An 8,854-nucleotide genomic window follows, 5' to 3' on the forward strand; every position below is an offset into this window, starting at 1 on the left:
TTCTAAAATAAAAAGTAAAATTCAATTTGGTTTGCAGTGTCCTTTCCAATAAGGCACCCACCAAGAAGTTCCAATAAGGCATTTTCTTACCTTCTTCCTTAGTCCTTCATACATATTTTATTATTCAGTAAAACTAGACTTCTTGCTATAACTTTCACAAGATACAGCATTTCCAGACTTTAGGCATTTTCCATATCTTCAATATGCTTTCTCTTCATTTCTACTTTCTGGCTTCTCTGACTTTCTTCAAGTCCCAACTGAAAGCACATATTCTATGGGAAACCTTTCCTGATTCCTTTTACCTTATCCTCTATTGATTATATCCAATTCATCCAGTATGTGTGTGTGTTTCTATGTAAATACAGATAAATATATATATGTATAGCAAATGCATACAAAGCATTTATATATATATATATATATGTGTGTGTGTGTGTGTGTGTGTGTGTGTGTGTGTGTGTGTGTGTGTGTTTGTGTGTGTGTGTTTACAAGTAGACACATAAAAAAAATATGTGCACAATATAATCACCTATTCGGTGTCCTTTCCAGGGAGGTACACATAAACAATGAGGTTGACACATACATTGCCAGAGCAAGTTCAATATTTGGGATCCTCCAAAAGAAAGTATAGGAGACAAGAGTTATTATACTGAAGATTGCCTGGCAGGAGAACATACCAGAGTTTACCATAGGAAGTACAACTACAATGGGCTGAGTATGCTGTTAGAATGCCAGAACTACACTTGATAAAACGACTGCTTTATAGAAAACTAACACAGGGCAAGCACTCTGAAAGGGGTCAGAAGAAATACCTGGGCTCCCTGAAGATCTCCCTTAAGAACTTTAGAATAGATTGTACAGCATAAGAGACACTGGCACAGTGTCCAGCATGTTGTGCCTTCATTAGTGAGGGTATTGAGATCTACAAGGGAGGCAGTGAATCAACTCAAAGGAAATGTGTGATACATAAGAGTCCACATGAACTATTTGTACCCAACTGTGGAAAAGCATTCCAATCTCTTATTGGTTTGATCAGCCACAGTTGGACACTGCAATTTTTCTCAAATATAGTCCTGTCATTTTAGTCTTCTTCAATAACAGAAGGCTAGAACCAACAATATCCATATAAATAAATGGAAAAGATAGTTGAGTGGAAAAGATACATAGGTGATAAGAGAGGGAAAGGGTGGGGAGAGAGAGAAACACAGACAGAAACAGAGTGGAAGATAGAGAGATTCATAGAGACATAGGACTACAATCTTCTGTTGGAGAAGGAGGAGCAGAGATTCTAGAAATATCTCTCCTTTTCTCCTTGTAAACCATATCTAGACAGACCCATGTTGACATACAGCACAACTAGAGAGAGAGAGAGAGAGAGAGAGAGAGAGAGAGAGAGAGAGAGAGAAGGTGATCTAGTTGTCTATGCATATATGTATGTATATATATATATATATATATATATATATGTATGTATGTATATATTGTCATTTCCCCATTAGACTAAGATCCTAGGGATCAGGAACTATTTTCCCCTTTTCATTCCTGGCACTTAGCACAGTGATGCTTTAGTAGACACTTTATAAATGCTTATTGATTGACTGACTAGAGCATTATGGCAGACGTGTTAGAATCATACATTTAGTCTGGTGAATGACTTGGCTAATTAAACCCTCTCTTTTTATAGATGATGAAACTTGAAACTTGAGATTCAATATTAAAAGGGCTTTGCAAATGATACAGGTAGCAAATAACAGAACCAGGATTTGAAGCAACATATTTTGATTTTAAATGTAATGCCCCAGTTTGCCCTATACATAATAGAGAGAATAGAGTTAAAACTAATATATGACAGTAACAGAGATGATATTACATTATTATTTTTTACCACAATAAACATGTCAGGATAGCATTTGAGAGTCACCATCAGTTTTGCCTTGATGATTTGCATTCTACCTTTTCCTTAAAAATGACTTCCTCGTTATACTGAAAATGTCAATGAAGATTGGTCAGATGACATTGCCACAATCTTAATTTTGTTCCCTTTAGCTCAGTAGTGAAGATGATGTACTGAGACCCTACAGCTAAAGGAATATCTCACATTAGGTCTGACACTGACTGATACATGGAGAAGCCTCTAAAGACTCAAGTGGGAGAGCCTTAAAGTACTTTTAAAGTATATTCACAGAACATTGCCAGAAGGAGGTAAAAGGTAGAAGAGTAAGGAATTTGAAGAATTCTCTTTAGAAACATTAAACTTTGCAGCGTGGAAAATATTCTTTAGCCCTCTTTCCCCTTAACCCTCTATCTGATAGTGTGATTCAAAGAATACACAGGGCATTTAAATGTCAATCGATAACAAAAATGCCACACATTTCTGAATGGGCCATTGGACCTCATTTCTTAACAGATAAATTATTATAAAGTGAACTAATTTCAAGAGTGAGAGAGTTGGGAGGGAGAAAAGGAATCAAGATTAGAAAAGGGACTCAATAATATTTAATAAATGGTCTCCTCAAAAACAATGATTGATTAACTAATAACCTGGAAATTTTAATTGAATTTGCTTCAGGAAAAATTGTATTTACAAAATAAGGCACTCCAGTCTGCTACCCAAGGCTATCTCTCCCCTAGCTTATGACAGCAGGATATATTTCAGTGCATTCATAGAAAATACGAGGATAGATGGCCCCCTAAGGTCCATATTGCATTTGTTGATTTATCTTAGAATATACCTAAATTATATACCTCATACTAGAATATTCCTAATTTTAATTTTTAAAGGAAGTGAAATAAATTGAAAAATTCACTGATACTATTTTTTCACTAATGATAAAATCTCTTATTGGTAATTGTGCAAAATAAGTTATTTTTCTATTAAATTTGGTGAATTTTTTATGCAGTGGCTAAAAAATCATAAATGAGTAATAAGTTTTTGAATTCTACATTCAGCACATTCCTTAAATTATTAACAAGTCTTCCTGGATATCTCAAAAAAGATCATCACTTCAAGAGGTTTTTGTTCATGTTTAAGAATAAGTTTTCTCTCCATAGGTACTTAAAAACATTCAAAAATTTTTGGAGTGCCCTCTTTTACCTCTTTTCCCTTCCCTCATCCCTTCAATGCAAATTTATTACATCAGAAAATGACATAAAGCTGCAGGAAACTATTTGTAGTTTAGATAGTGATGTGCATACACTGTCTCTGGGTGTGACACTGAGCCTTGTATCCCTGAAGGAACTGGCCTGGAAAGATTACAGAAATAACCTAGTTAGGCTTTGATCATTTTGGACGTTTGAACTACATATATATATTATATATATATATATATATATATATATATATATATATATATATATATATATATATATATATATATATATATATATGGATATTTGGTATAAAGATGAAAGGATTGAAGGGCCTTATGATAACTGTTTGAAGCAGCAATATTTAGAAAAGTAATTTTATTTTTCCTTCTAGTTGCAGTAGACAGAACTAGGACTCCCCCCCCCACACTTGAAATAACAAACTTAACAACATTTAGTAATATAGAATTATAGAATGTTTGAGCTTATTTGAGATCACCCTGCCAAAATCTAAACTTTTATAGGTGATGATCAGAGATGTTAAATCAACCAAGATGAGAGAACTATTCAATATCTGAACTAGGACTAGAATCCATATCCTCTTATTTATTGTACTATTATTCAAAATTGAAGCAGGTTTCCCTCAGAAGTAATGAACTCTCATTTAGTGGAACTATCAAAAAAATTCCAACAAAGCTAAAGACCACCTTTTAAATATATTTAGTCATATAATTAGTTTTCCTGAGAAAAAATCTCTGTTCCATAGTCTCTAAGATAACTTCCAATTCAAAAGAACCTATATTTCTAAGATATTATGCACCTTATTAAGTACAAGTGGGGGAATTTGATGTAGAATTTTGAGCATCTAATTACTGTAATTATTATCAGAGGTACAATCTTCTATGTATCATTGTGCCATAATTTCTTAACCTTTCAGTCCCTAAAGGCCTGTCTATATCTTAAACCTGTCAATATCCTTCTTGCAGTGAAATGTCAGAAATGAAGGGTGCAAACCAGATATTGAATGATTAAGGCAGAGTTATTTGTTCCTCTTGTCTTAGATAATATTTATACTTTTATTAATGCAACTTTATGTTATTTAGGATAGTTAGGTAGCGCAGTCAATAGAGAGCTGACTCTGGAGGAGGATCTGAGTTGAAACAACCTTAGACACATAATATATGTGTGACCCAGGCAAGTCCCTGTACCCTGATGCTTTAATTCTTCAACTATAAAATGAACTAGAGAAATAAATGATAAACCATTCCATTAGCATTGCCAAGAAAATCTCAAATGAGATCATGAAAAGTCAAACATGACTAAAATGAATTAATAACAATAAAAATTGCATGTGCTTTGGGAGTGGTTATATTACGTCAAACTCTTAAATTGTAAACCACAGACCTTGAACCATTTCCAAATGAAGATAAATCGTGTCTCCTTCACTCTGTATTTTTGTGTTTAATTAAACAGAATCTTAAGGGTAGGATTTGATTTTTGTCCTAGTTAAATTTTATATCTTAACTTTGACCTTTTATTCCAAGCTATCTAAATTTCTCTGACCTTATCCCCAATAAGAATACCTTCCAAGTCTTGATCTAAGATTGGGAATGTTGAAGAGGACAGTGTTCCAGCATGGCACTAGAGACTTCCATCTAGAATGACACAAGTCCATTAATCAACTACTCTTTAAGTGTGACTATTAAATTAGATTTGAGATTACCTAAATGTACCATTATCTGTCCTATATTTCGCTATCTTATCCACAAGGAGATCATAAGAGACTTTTTCAAATAGATTGTTGACATGAAAATGCAATTCCTTGATTTAAGTCCTGAAAGTCTATCATGTGAAGGAGTTATGAACAAATATACTTACCAATTCTATCAGTAAATCCTGTCTGTCTCTACAATTCAGGCCAAAATGATAAAGTGTCTATTGTAAGTTGACAAAGAAAATTCCTGTTAAAAGGAAACCAAAAAAAATTTTCATTAAAAATAATAAAGTCCTTTTTGACTGTTTTTTTAAAGGACAAAAGACAAATACATTTTTTTTTGATAGCAGAAAATAATGGAATAATCAGATTAATGGGATGTGAAAGGATCCCAATATGAGTACCCAAGGAGATCTATAAAATTCTATCTTTTCTATTCAACAATTATAAATTACACAAAGTAAATATATTTGACATATTATCAGAGAGAATGCTATCATTATTTGCTTAAATCTAGATGCTCTAACATTTTTGCCATTACTTTTTGATGAGTTAATTTCATTTAAAATCTAGTTCAATTAAGGAAGGACTTTTTTTAAAGAAATGTTTCAGAAATTTTGGTTTTAACATGAATTTATATCTTCATTTTTAAGGAACAAAAGTAGAGGAAAAAGAAGAGCATAATATGGTAATAATAAATAAATTAGTTATATTTATTGAAAACTTTGTTGGTGTTTATGAGAATAACAAATGATCTAGTAATAATTTTCTCAAAATAGTAGGAACAGAGTATCTACAGATCTTTATTATGTTCTGTCAGAGATATTTTTGGTTTAATTAATCTTATATTTAACACTGATAAAACAATATAATCATATTATTTTCATAATCAATACAATATTGGTTAAAAGAGATATGTCTTAATATGCAAATCTTAATTACATCATATAAAAGGTATAAAATGCATGTTGCTTACATCATAATAAATAATTTCTGAATAATATTTTAAGATTTTTATCCTGTTTTTTTTCCTTTTAATCTCTAAATTAGAAAGGCTAATTGGCATTAAATAGTGCAGAAGTAATTGACAGGCTAAGATTGAAGCATATTACAACAGCAAAACATTGAACTTGGAGAACTGGGCTCTGGTTCTGGTTCTGTCAACTACTCACAAGTTAATTTCATCTGTGGGCCTCATTTTCTCACATAAAAGTGAGAAAACTGAATTTTATCATCTCCAAGCTACCTTTCAACTTTTATAATTTAAGAATTTATAAATTTATTAAGGTAAAAATGTTAATTAGGCAATTCTTCTAACTTCAACTTGAAACTCTTTCTGTCAATTCATTAGTCATTGAACAGTTTAGTACTCACAATGTATCAGGAAAAGTACCAAACTCTGGGGATTCATGGAAAAAATTGAGCTAGTCTTTGCTCTCAAGTAACTTAGGGCATAGGCAAAATACACATGCAATACATGTGTAAAATCCAAATATGTTAAAAATAAAAATCATTCTCCATTTCAGTAAATTTTGAGGCACTTAGTTGGTACAAAATATCTGGATATAGAGTCAAGAAGAACTGAGATGTATTTTTCCTCATATACATATACATATATATATATATATATACATATATATATATATGTATATATATTCTAGATATGTCATTCTGAATGCCTCATTCCCAGTTTCCTTATCTATAAAATTTAGATACTGATAACACCTATATAACAGGATTTTTTGTTGAGAGCACCAAATAAAATAGTATATGTAAATTATTTCAGATGACATTATATAAAACCTAGATTGTGTAATCATTATTACTTTTTCTTTTTTGTTTTTGCTTGTTTTTTCAAGGCAATGGGATTAAGTGACTTGACCAAGGTAACACTAGGTAATTATTAAGTGTCTGAAGTCAAATTTGAGCTCAGGTCCTCCTGAATCCAGTTCTGTTGCTCTATCCACTGAGCCACCTAGTTCCTCCAGATATCAGGAAAGCATGAACAAACTACTGAAGTTCCTAAAAATCCCTCAAGGTTTCCAGACATTTTGGATGCACTTTTGTTATTTGTTACCCATTTCAGTTGTGTCTTATCCTTTATGGCCCTATTTTGGTGTTTTCTTAGCAATGATACTGGAATGGTTTACCATTTTCTTCTCTAGATCATTTTATAGAGGAGGAAACTGAGACAAACAGGGTTAAATGACTTGCCCAGCACTTTCTAGCGAGTAAGTATCTGAGACCTGATTTGAACTTAGGAAAATGAGTTTTCCTGATTCCAGATCCAGTGGGTACTCAATTCACTCTGAAATCTAACTGACCAAAGGATAGGTCCCACTTTAAGGTCTCATTTTGTCATCAATGTGAATACTTCTACTAGCACTGAACCTATGTTCTCTTTGCAAAACCAATGACCAAAAATCTTTGCATTCCACTCCCCAGCACACACACACACACACACACACACACACACACACACACACACACACATGAATACACTTGTCTAGCAAACTTTCCAATAATGAACTTAACTTACCTAGCTTGATTGATCCTTAGTCAATAAATATAAAGTTCACTGCTACTCAAGCTTTCTACTTCTTAGGTCCTAATTGTTTATTTTTTCCAGACTGAGTATATGAGAATCCGAGATCACCTTGATATCATATTACTAAAGCATTAGTAAGGTTTTAGTAGAAGAAAGTTAACTTAATGGAATAAAATTTCATTTTGAAAGTTAATAAGTGGGACTGGGTTCAAGTCAGTGTCAAGAAGTATTGAGTTCAAATCTTATATCAGAACTTTGCACTCTAGAAAAATAATTTAACTACTTTTAGAAGCAGTTTCTTAATCTATAAAGAGGTGACAAGAATAAGAACATTTACTTCACAGGAGCAAATGAGAGTGCGTAAGGAGTGCTTTGAAAATGGTATAACACTATATGAATGTTGGCTATTATTATTTTCCTGCTATTATTTTTCATTTTTTGAATCTTCAGTTTCAGCCTTCTGCCGACTACAAAACAAAAACCATGATTATTTGTGCATAGCACAAAGTAAGTATTCAAGTTATTTGACTGATGTGATCTTTAAAGGTACTCAAATTATATAATCCTAGTGTTTAAAGGGAAAATGAAAGAAAGCATGCACAGTATAATAGAGACTAGTGCTCATATCTAACCTGATGTTCATTACTTTTATAACCTTAAAAAAGTCTCTTAATTTCCCCATGCCTGAGTTCCCTCATCTATAAAATAAGAGCTTTGGCCCTTTTCTCTTAAAGGCATGGAGGAAAATAGAAGAAACACAAAAGCTTAATAGTTCTGCCATATAATCCTGTGAGAAAATGAGAGACTGACAATGAAAATAGATGGAAAGTAGAACCATTCATCTCTTTCTTTCTCTATTTTTCTTTACCAAGAAAAAACTTTGAATTAGAAAGAGTAGAATAGAAATGACTCAAAGGGAGATGAAACCTAAATTATGATGAGCTATCCCAGTAGGTAGAAAAGGATCTCTCAACAGAGAATTTTAAGATGATAGTGACATAGAAGAGGTGGCAATGGCTTAATGATATATGTATTGTAAAGGGCATTAGGGCCTCCTTCATCCTTATCAAGGGAAATGATAACCTCTCATTTCAGACAATATCATAACACAATAAGAAGATGAAAGAGTGCATGAGGTTTTCTGAGGGGGATATTATCTCTCATGTTGAACGCTTATCATACCCTTTGCAGGGTAATTCATTCACCGTTAATGTCCACCTGTCACATAACTTATATGTGTCTCCAAGAAACTATAGCATGTGCTGGGAAGAAGTCCTAAACTAAACCAACAGGGCTCAAACCTATAGGTAAGTTAAAGGGATGTCTGCCCCAAGCATATGAAGACTTCCCCACAGTGGAATTAGTGGTTAAGAACAGTTTGTTCCAGTAGCTATGAAAGAGGCCGAAGCAAATGCTGTGGAGAATTTAGAGATTGCTTAGACATTGAAATTGCCAAGAGCATTGATTGAGTCAGACAATACTGAAACAATTCAACAATAATAATA

At 32.7% G+C, this 8,854-nt stretch overlaps 1 non-coding gene across 1 annotated transcript; it reads right to left on the bottom strand.

Moving 5' to 3' along the window:
• Window positions 1-8,325: 8,325 nt before the first annotated feature.
• Window positions 8,326-8,451, bottom strand: LOC141503859 (U6atac minor spliceosomal RNA). The gene has a single exon (XR_012473151.1). It is a non-coding gene; the product is annotated as a U6atac minor spliceosomal RNA (small nuclear RNA).
• Window positions 8,452-8,854: the final 403 nt, after the last annotated feature.

This window comes from Macrotis lagotis, chromosome X, assembly GCF_037893015.1.
Source record: "Macrotis lagotis isolate mMagLag1 chromosome X, bilby.v1.9.chrom.fasta, whole genome shotgun sequence".
NCBI lineage: Eukaryota > Metazoa > Chordata > Mammalia > Peramelemorphia > Peramelidae > Macrotis > Macrotis lagotis.